This window comes from Aplysia californica, unplaced genomic scaffold (genome assembly GCF_000002075.1).
Source record: "Aplysia californica isolate F4 #8 unplaced genomic scaffold, AplCal3.0 scaffold00270, whole genome shotgun sequence".
NCBI lineage: Eukaryota > Metazoa > Mollusca > Gastropoda > Aplysiida > Aplysiidae > Aplysia > Aplysia californica.
In genome coordinates this window covers 935,949-946,831 of record NW_004797540.1, presented here as the reverse complement: position 1 = coordinate 946,831, position 10,883 = coordinate 935,949, and the positions used below count along the sequence as shown (strand labels likewise).

At 39.3% G+C, this 10,883-nt stretch overlaps 1 long non-coding RNA gene across 1 annotated transcript; it reads right to left on the bottom strand.

The window, feature by feature from the left end:
• Positions 1 to 9,151: 9,151 nt before the first annotated feature.
• LOC106012132 lies at positions 9,152 to 10,524 on the bottom strand. The gene is made up of 3 exons (XR_001184949.2): positions 10,289 to 10,524; positions 9,501 to 9,564; positions 9,152 to 9,218 (listed from the first exon to the last, which is right to left on the bottom strand). It is a non-coding gene; the product is annotated as an uncharacterized LOC106012132 (long non-coding RNA).
• Positions 10,525 to 10,883: the final 359 nt, after the last annotated feature.

Below are 10,883 nucleotides of genomic sequence, written 5' to 3'. Positions count from 1 at the left end.
TAAAATTAAACGTGTCTTAGTAAGAGTTTTTCGGAGCTTGCAACCGCACACAGTCACACTATCATCATTATGCTTAAAGGGCAGACAGACAGACATTTATGAAAATTTTTGTAAATATGGTAAAGACTTATTTACATTTGTATAATACAATATCAATTTCAGTGTATGTAAATATATACACTGACAACGATAGCTATGTATTTCTATATGTGTTTGTAAATAGTCCTATTTCTTTAACAAAACTTAAATTTTTTCTGGGGTCAACAATGTCAAAAAGGGTTTTGATACTCGTATCTTTACATTGAAAATACTTCTTACGTACACATTCTGTTAGGATGTGCCGAACTGTGAAATATGTGTTGCACGCCACGCAAAAAGGAGCTTCCTCTCCTTCGAGTAAATGTTTGTGCGTGACGTGCGTGTGGCCTATCTTTAATCTGGTATAAATCACATTTTCTCTTCGTAAGAGAGACAGGGGCTTCCTGTGCGAAAATTTCGGTTGAATGTAATGGAGTTTGTTTTGTATTTGTTGATTCCAAATTTGGGACCAGGAGGATGTGATGTGTTCTTTTACTTTCGGTTTCATGTCAGAGAAAGGGATTTTACTATTTTTGTTTTCAGTCAGTTTTAGAGATTCTTTGGCAAATTTGAGAACAGTTTCGTTGCCACCAATGCCAACATGGCTTGGAAGCCAAGCTATTGTAATAGTTTTTCCAGACTGAAGTAGAAAATGCAGTTTAATTATAAGTTTTAAAATTCTGTTGTCGGAGGTGTCAGAGCGCTCTAAAGATTTCAGACGAGAGAGAGAGTCTGAAAGGATTAGGAAAGTAGACTTGGTTGATTGATATTTAGGGCCATTTCAACAGTTGTATTATAGCCTAAGCAGTGTAGACGGAGGCTTCTGAGTGGAGTTTCATTAAGCTTAAGCTGTGTGGCGATGCAAGGCAGCAGCTCCCTGAGGAGTCATTTTTGGATCCGCCTGTAAAGAGTTTCTCTGCTTCAGGGTATCTATATATTAGTTGTTTGTATGAGTTTAGGTTAATTCGAGACGTTAATGTACCCCCTTTTGGGAATGGCCTCAAGACTCTTCAGTCAGTAGCACCGCCCCGGGGCGTTATTAAGAGTTTTACGGCATTTGCAACACAATAAGGTCATATAAGTGCCGGAGATTAGAAGTATTACAAGAGAGTAACAAACATAAAAAAGAAAGAGGAGAGATAAAGAAGATAAATGTTTGATAAGAAAGAAGGAGCAAACTACAAAAGAGCACCCGCCAACCACCAACACCACTTAGACGTGGGAAAAAGTAAGACAGATAGAAAGAAGTAACTGAGGGAAAGAAAAGAAGTAGGACCTTTAGTTTTGGTAAGAGTTTTACGGCACTTGCAACACAATAAGGTCATATAAGTGCCGAAGATTAAAGGTGTTACAAGAGAGTAACAAATAAAAAAAAAAGAAGGAGTAGGGATAAGGACGATAGATGTTTGGTAGGAAAGAAGAAGCAAACCACAGCACAGCACCCGCTACTAGTGGCGCTGTTCAATCACTCACGATGAAAAGTTAATGAACATGAACACATAGCCAATAATACCACCCAAAAAAGACAACATACAGTCAGTGAGATATATTCCACACAGCAAATTTATTCAATATATTTTTCAACTTCCCGGAAAAACGGAGCTCTTTACACAGTTCTGACAAGTCCAGTTTTGCATAAAGACAGATAAACTGACATACCTTATATCTTCAATCAAGCCTCTGTCACTGGTCACAAACTTTTCCTTCAAACAAACAAACTAAAGAATGTTCTGAGGGGTCAACAATGAGGTCAGAGGTAAGTCATTATATGAGGTCTTAGAGTCAACAACGAGGGGTCTGGGTAAATTCAAGGCACGAGTCCTTAAGGGTGAGCAACATGGGGTTGGAATAAAGGTAAAGTTCTGTAGGGTCACAAAGAGGGGTCAGAGCTAAGTCAAGACATGAGTCCTCAGGGTCAATAATCAATGTGAGGTCAGACTAAAAGGTAAAAAACAAAGTGGGTCAAACTATTAGGTAAAGTTTTTAAGGGTTACAAAGAACAAAGAAGAGTTGCAGCTAAGTCAAGACATGAGTCCTGTGGGTCAACAACGTGGGTCAGGTTTAAAAAAAACTGTCGGACTAAAGTTGAAAATAAAGCTGTCAGACTAAAGGTAAAAACAAAGCTGTCAGACTAAAGGTAAAAATAAAGCTGTCAGACTAAAGGTAAAAATAAAGCTGTCAGACTAAAGGTAAAAATAAAGCTGTCAGACTAAAGGTAAAGTTCTGTATGATCACTAAGAGAGGTCGGAGCTAAGATAAGATAAGACTTTGTTGTCCCACACGGAATTTTTTCTTGGCTGTACAGGATCATAAAAACACATGCAGGTATACATAAAAATTAAATTATATATTACTCTCATTAAAATTCAGTATGAAAAGAAAAGTAAAGCTGACAGTACATATATCGCATCAAATGCATTATTTCATTCCACCACATGCAGGAATTTAATAACAAGACCTTTAGAGTTATATAGAGATAAAACTCGAAAAGCAATTCACATTGATCTTTATTCTAACAATAGTCTTATGTTAGATGGTAAGACACTTCTTTTGTATCTTTCTTTCTTTGTTTTTAGAGGTACATATCTGCCGCTGCGTGATCTTACAATTTGCGTTGAAAGGGGATGCGATGGGTTGTTTAGAATGCAGTTTATCTTGTTTATACTTGTGATCAATGTAGGGTCGGAGTAAAGGTAAAAACAACATGTGGTCGGGCTAAGGGGAAAAACAACATGGGTCAGACTAAAGATCAAGTTCTGTAGGGTCACCAAGAGGGATCGGACTAAAGGTCAAGACATGAGTCCTGACGGTCAACAACATGGCGTCGTAAAAATAAACGTGGGGTCGGAGTGAAGGTTAAGTTCTTTAGGGTCACCAAGAGGAGATAAGACATGAGTCGTGAGGGTCAATATCGTATGGTCGGACTAAAGGTCAAGGCGTGAGTCATGAGGGTCAATATCGTGGGGTCGGACTAAAGGTTAAGACATGAGTTGTGAGGGTCAATATCATGGGGTCGGACTTAAGGTCAAGACATGAGTCGTAAGGGTCAATATCGTTGGGTCGGACTAAAGGTCAAGACATGAGTCGTGAGGGTCAATATCGTGGGGTCGGACTAAAGGTCAAGACAAGAGTCGTGAGGGTAAATAACGGAAGTTCGAACTAAAGGTTAACTTCCAAATGATCAACAATTAGGGGTTAGAGCTATGTCAATAAAAGCCCCACTAAATGGTCACCAGGAGGGGTCGGAGCTAAGTCAAAGAGCCCTAAAGGGTTATAACATAGGGGCGGAGTAAAGTTCTTGCAATTCATTTGTTAGAAATGACTTGCAGCATTAAAAAGTGCTGTCAATTTTTATCAAATCGGTGGACTTCAGACTTTTCACAATTACAAACTTCTGGTCAAGAAAATACTGGTGGTATCAGAACGTTTACCACAGAAGGTCAAAGGCCAAACTAACAACAGGCACTGCTTGTTTATTTGTTAATGATCAAGTGAGTAAACATATTGACAGCACCAACAAACTGCAAGGAACATTTCAGAATACTAAATCTTCTCCAACAACCTCACACCCAAGCTAAAAATTAGCAGACAGCTCTTCCCATCTGTTTGACAAGAAAAGTGGCTAGACCTTCTGATGTCACCAAACTTTGTACTGAAAGTAAAGAACAAAATGTCTTATCATTTTAAATCAATGACCTTGTATCTAAGTGGCTTCATAACAAAGTCTACAGCTTGACATCATACAAGGAACATTGTTTAATCGAGACTTTACTGGTTTTTACAGCACTGTCAACAAAATTACATGCAAGAGAAATAAAACTAAATGGTCAGCTGTTAAAATTGCCCGTGGTGGTTATCCGGAGGAATGAGAAGTCCATTCAAGAGTAGCTGCATGTTGGCGGGAGTCTACATGGCTGGCAATTGCCCGTTAGTTCTTGACTGACTGATGGAAAAAGGATTTCACAGTTCTGTTGACACAATTTGATCGTGTTGGCACAGCACTCTCCTTTGGCTGGTTGTCATGGGTTGATCGTGTTGGTAAAGCACTCTTCTTTGGCTGGTTGTCATGGGTTGATCGTGTTGGTACAGCACTCTCCTTTGGCTGATTGTCATGGGTTGATCGTGTTGGTACAGCACTCTCCTTTGGCTGATTGTCATGGGATGATCGTGTTGGTACAGCACTCTCCTTTGGCTGGTTGTCATGGGTTGATCGTGTTGGTACAGCACTCTCCTTTGGCTGGTTGTCATGGGTTGATCATGTTGGCACAGCACTCTCCTTTGGCTGGTTGTCATGGGTTGATCATGTTGGTACAGCACTCTCCTTTGGCTGGTTGTCATGGGTTGATCATGTTGGTACAACACTCTCCTTTGGCTGGTTGTCCTGTGCAGAAGGGGGATGCTACCACCCAGGGTGAGTCGAAGACCCTTGTTGTCTGAACAGGGGATCTGCTTCTTGGCTGGCCAGGCTGTCAACTGTTGGCACAGCAGCTTTCTAAGAGAAAAGAAATAAGTTAGCTGGAGTTACTAAATTTGAGCAACGACAAGTACGTAGATGCAATAGTGGGCAATTATAAAATATGACTACAAAGAAAAAGAAAAAGTAAGTGTTTTAAGGCGCTCGCAACTGCATAAGGTCATATGAGCACACGGTACATATTAAACTTTTTCAGTTGGTAGGAAATTTTGTTGCCAGAGTGGCGGCCGAAGCTTACTCTTATCGATTTTAGACCACCAAGGGATCTTTAACGAGCGCAACTTGCACACAGGCCCTCCAAGATTTTTCGCCATTGTCCGAGAAGGCTAGGAGTAGATCTTTCTTACCAGAAGATCAGGGGCGTGGCTGAAAGACGGTATTAAGAAAGAGCCAAAGAATAGCAGTAGAAATGCAGCAGAAAGAGTCAGGAGCCCAGAGGAGGGGGCAAAGGAGGTGAGGGGGTGAAGAAGGACCTGACATTGGCACCCTCAACCCACCCAAATAAGATGTCTACTGAGACAATTGTTCATGCATGCAGATCTTCCAAATAACCGTCTTTCTCAGTACTAATTAAAAGTACAGAACAACATTTATAAAAATCTGTAAAAATGTTTCATCATTTTCCCTTTTCACCTAAATGCAAAAATAAAACTTCAACATTGAAATCAGACTCACCAATAGGTATTTTTTAAATTTTACAGTAATAATTAACAAATAATGTTTCAAGACATATTTCACAGACAAATACAGGTCTGCAGGTTGTCCCGGTGAGGAAGACGAGTCGATTAAGGAAATCCTATGCCATCTATGTAACTTTCTTTCAGTTTTAGAGAATAAAAATCTGTCAGTAATTCTTAAAAAATTTTCTTCCCTTTTTTCAATTCTACTATATTATACATCTCATGCAAAGATATGTTCTTTTCTATCTAGACCTTTACAAAAACTAGGATCTTTCAGGAGTCAATAAAATTAAAAAGGACATTATGTTGGAGTATCTAAAATATTTAATATACTTGTCTTTAAATACGACGCCTTCAATTAAAAAGCCAGTTTAACGTTGGTCTAAAGTTAGTAAATACCTTTTATCTTTTTTCCTTCTCACCTAAAAACAAAAATTAAAACTTTTCCATTGAAGTCAGACACTCCCAGGTCAGACACTCCCAGGTATTTTCAAAAACTTATTGAAATAATAAACAAACTATGTTTCAAGACACACTTAACAGATAAATACCTCCTGTCGATGGTCCGGACGTGGTATTCCTTGTGTAGTCGTCCCGATCATCCTCCGCTGGGTCCTGGTGATGAAGACATGTGTCAATTAGGAATATCCTCTTCCATCTGTTCAGTTTTTATGTTTCAGAAAATCAAAAGAGTTGTTATAACATTGTTTACTGTTGGTTTAAAAGATCAAAAGGAATTTAGAAAAATCTGTCCGTAAATACAATTCATCATATTCCGTTTTCACCTAAATTGAAAAAAAAAAAGACTTTTACATTGAGCTCATGTCCATGAATAGGTATTTTTCTAATTTAATTGAACTAATGGACAAATGGTTTTCCACGACATATGTATCATGACTCAGTGGAATCCGGAGCTTGTCAATTTTTTGGGAATATGGAGTTATTGCAATCATTTTAAAGGTTTTTCATTTGCCTTGCTTTCAATGAAAAAATATCCATTTATCTTTAGAAGAAGTCGAGATATTTGCAATTGAAAGAGGTGGAGTCACCTGTTTTCAGAAGTTCAGAAGTAACAGTAGCGACAAAATGACCACTAAAGATTTAGAGTTATTGGAAACTGCAAATTTACATTTCTAGTGTCTCTAATCAACGTTTTCCGTAAAATACACACATAAAAGTGTTTTTGAATGAACATGCAAAGGTGATAAGCCCAAAAACAAAAATAAAGATCCAGTCTGGCCAAAAATTGCAGATTTCTCAGATTTAATTATTTTGACGAGCGCTTGATCTCACTACAATGCCTCACATATTACTTCACAGACAAATACATCCTGTCGATGGTCCGGCAGGGCTTTCCCTGGTATTTCACGACAGCATGATTTCACCACAATGCCTCACATATATATATATATATATATATATATATATATCGCTAAAAATCTCGATTTCGTTTTGACTAGACTTAAAAAATCAAGGAGCATTATTTCTGAAAATAATTGTCGGGAATATCTAAAATATTTAAAGCACACTTTGAGTGAGCAATTTTAAAGGACATTAAAAAGCAAATTACCTTCTGAGGAGGATTGACATGCATCTTAAGCGATCCTCGGGTTGGAAGTCCTTCTTCCGGTCTTGACGATCACTTGAGCAGCATACCCGTAGAAGTAACCCAAGGCAGAGAATGTCGTGAGTGGCCGGAGGGGGCAGCCAAAGCCGAGGGTGGAGATGCTGATAGAGGGGACAGTGAGAGGGGAGACGAGGCGTCTTCGCGGATGGTTCGATGCATTGTGGGGTCAAGTCCTGATGGGCTTTCGGCGGCCATGATGGCGGGGTCATGCAGAGAGAGCAGTTAGGTGCCACCAGTAACCACCTCTAGCATGTGCATGGAGATGAGAGCTGTCACAAAAGCCTCTGACTGGAAAAGGGCCATGGAATGTCCGACTGCCATCTTAGTCATTGACCCAATGAGTGCCCTCGAGCAGGTAAAGAGACCCATCCTGTGTGCAGACTGGCTAGATTTGACGCAAAGCAGCGACTCGCAGGGGCTGAATGGATCTTGAGCAATGGTCAATAAGGAGTTTGAGGCAATGAACGTGCTGATTAGCTTGCCGGCCAGCTCATCAGCACGTTCATTTTTGCCTCAAAGTCCTACATGACCAGGGCTCGGGATCCATGCTGCCTTTGTGAGTCTGCTGCTTGGCATCACCTCTAACCAGTCTGCATACAGCATGGGTTTCTTCACCTTTTCGAGGGTGCTCATCGAGTCGGTGACAGGGATGGCAGTGTGACACTCCGTCGCCTAAATCCAGTTTGGGGCTTCTGTGGTGGCTTTCAATATATGCACGTGCTGGGCGTGGCCTGGTGGCACTAAACTGCTTTCTCTGTGTGACTCCGTTTACACGGCCGCAGAGGGCCCATCAGGATTTAACCCCACGCCGCACTGACCCATCTGTGAAGACGCTTTGTCGCCCTTCTCACGTTCTCCTCTGTCGGCGTAACTACCTGGGCGTTGGTTACCCCTCTAGACAGTAACGATATCACTCGCCGAGGGCTGCTTCCAGTGGACTATACCGCCCAAGTGTGTCGGTGACGCTGACCCATTCGCTGGCCTTGGGGACATCTTCCTTGCCGATCATCCACATCAGGGAGAAAGGTTTAAATGTCATAATTACACTTATAATTTAATACAAGAGCTGTGTTGGTAAATGAGAAAAGTGTATTTTTGAAAATTATACTTACAATTAAAAGTCACAGGCTATCACATTTTTTAGAAAGGCCTTAATGCAAAAAATCAGAATTATAATTAAAAGCCAGAGCCACAGATGCAAATATTTGTAGTTTTCTAGTCACAACATAGGAAAAAAAGTTTTTAAAATTGAGACTCAATATTGAGGAGGAGATCAAGAACACATATTGCAAAGAGAAATACCTTTTGGGCAGATCATCTCTCATGACTCATCATTATAATATTGTTGACTGTTGCTTGAAAAAGTCATAAAGACATTTAGAAAAATCTGTAAGTAAATACGTTTAACCATTCTTTTCCTAAAAACAAAAATTAAACTTTTAAATTGAAGTCAGATACACCCAGGTATTTTCCAAAACTTATTGAAATATTTTTTTTTTTATGTTTCAAGACAAACTTCACAGACAATAAATACCTCGTGACGATGGTCCGGCCGTGGTATTTCTCGGGTATTCGTCCCGATCATCCTCAGTTCCAGCGGAGGGGTCCTGGTGATGAGGACATGTGTCAATTAGGAATATCCTCTTCCATCTGTACAGTTTGGGTTTTTTTGTTTCAGAAAATAAAATGAGTCATTATTACATAGTTTACGGTTGGTTTAAAAGGTCAAAAGGACATTTAGATAAATCTGTCCCTAAATACAATTGATCATTTTCTGTTTTCACCTAAATTGAAAATAAAAGACTTTTACATTGAACTCAGGTCCTTTGATAGGTATTTTTCTAATTTTATTGAACTAATGGTCAAATGGTTTTCCACGACATATGTATCACGACTCAGTGGAATCCGGAGCTCGTCAATTTTTGGGCATATGGACTTATTGGGATCATTTTACAGGTTTTTCATGTGCCTTGCTTTCAATGCATAAATATCCATTTATCATGAAAAGAAGTTGAGATATTTGCGATTGAAGGAGGTGGAATCGCCCGGTTTCAGAAGTAACAGTAGAGGGGAAATGACCGTCAAATTTTACAGTTCTTGAAAACTGCAAATGTATATTTCTTGTGCCTCTAATAAAAGTGTTTTTGAATGGACATACAAAGGTGATGAGCCAAAAAAATTTTATTAGATCCTAACTGGCTGAAAAATGTCCATTTCTCAAATTTCATTATTTTGAGGAGCACCTGATCATACCACGATACATCACATATTACTTCTCAGACAAATACCTCCTGCCGATGGTCCGGCGTGGTACTCCTTGGTAGTCGTCCGTATCATCCTCCACTTCAGCAGAGGGGTCCTGGTGATGAAGACATGAGTCAATTAGGAATATCCTCTTCCATCTGCACAGTTTCTTATTTTGTTTCAGAAAATAAAAAGTCGTTATAAAATTGTTTACAGTCGGTTTAAAAAGACAAAAGGATAATCATAAAATCTGTCTGTAAATACGTTTAAAGATTTTCCTTCTGCTAGAAGCAAAAATTAAACTTCTACATTGATGTCAGACACACTCAGGTAATTTCCAAAACTTACTGAAATAATAAACAAATTATGTTTCAAGACACACTTCACGCACAAATACCTCCTGCCGATGGTCAGGCCGTGGTATTCCTTGGGTAGTCCTCCCGATCATCCTCGGCTGGGTCCTGGTGATGAAGACATGTGTTAATTAGGAATATCCTCTTCCATTTGTACAGTTGTTTTGGGGTTTTTTTGTTTCAGAAAATCAAAAGAGTCTTTATAACATTGTTTACGGTTGGTTTAAAAGATCAAAAGGAATTTGGAAAAATCTGTCCGTAAATACAATCCATCATTTTCCGTTTTAACCAAAATTGAAAAAAAAGACTTTTATATTGAACTCATGTCCGTGGATAGGTATTTTTCTAATTTTATTGAACTAACGGACAAATGGTTTTCCGCGACATATGTATCACGACTCAGTGGAATCCGGCGCTCGTCAACTTTTGAGCATATAGAGTTATTGGAATCATTTTAAAGGTTTTTCATTTGCCTTGCTTTCGATTTTTTTTTAAATCCATTTATCTTGAGAAGAAGTCGAAATATTTGCGATTGAAGGAGGTGGAGTCGCCTGGTTTTAGAAGTAACAGTAGCGGGAAAATGACCACCTTAAGATTTAGAGTTCTTGGAAACAGCAAATTTACTTTTTTTTGTGGCCTTAATCAATGTATTTTCATAAAATACACACATAAAGGTGTTTTTGAATGGGCATACAAAGATAATAAGCAAAAAAAAAAAAAACGAATTCCAATCTGGCCGAAAAATGACGATTTCTCGGATTTCATTATTATGACGAGCGCCGGATCTCACCCCGATTCATCGAGCATCACATATTACTTCACAGACAAATACCTCCTGCCGATGGTCCGGCCGTGGTATCCCTGGTGTCGTATACACAGCACTTCAGCAGACCACCCGCTGTTAGCTTCTCATGTGGGTGCTGGCTTTCTGAGAAAAATAATTAACAAGCTTAGCTAGTTTGTAAACTTTTTTTGAGTATGAGTAAAGAGAAGTGCATCAATGGAATAATGATTATTAAATGTAGGGGAAAATAGACAAGACAGACACAAACAACAGGGGTAAGGAAAAGAGAAGGCCCTGCCAGTGGCACCCGCCACCCACCGACAATGACAAATAGCAATATATTGGTTTTTGGAATGAGTATGTATTCTATATTGAAATAGAGATAATAAGTCAATGGAATTGCCACACACAGAATGTTCAAACATTGGCCTGTCTTACTACATGCAGGGCTATTCCCGGTAACTGACAGGACATTTGACCAATACTTTCTTACAGGGCCAGCTTTTTAGAGACACCTTAATACAAACATGAAATTCCAAGTTGAACCAATGGGTATTCTTTTGATATTAAAGTAATAATGAGTTAAATGATGTCCTTACAGAAGACTTCAGTCTCAGTGAGCAGAGGAAGGAGGGGGGGGGGA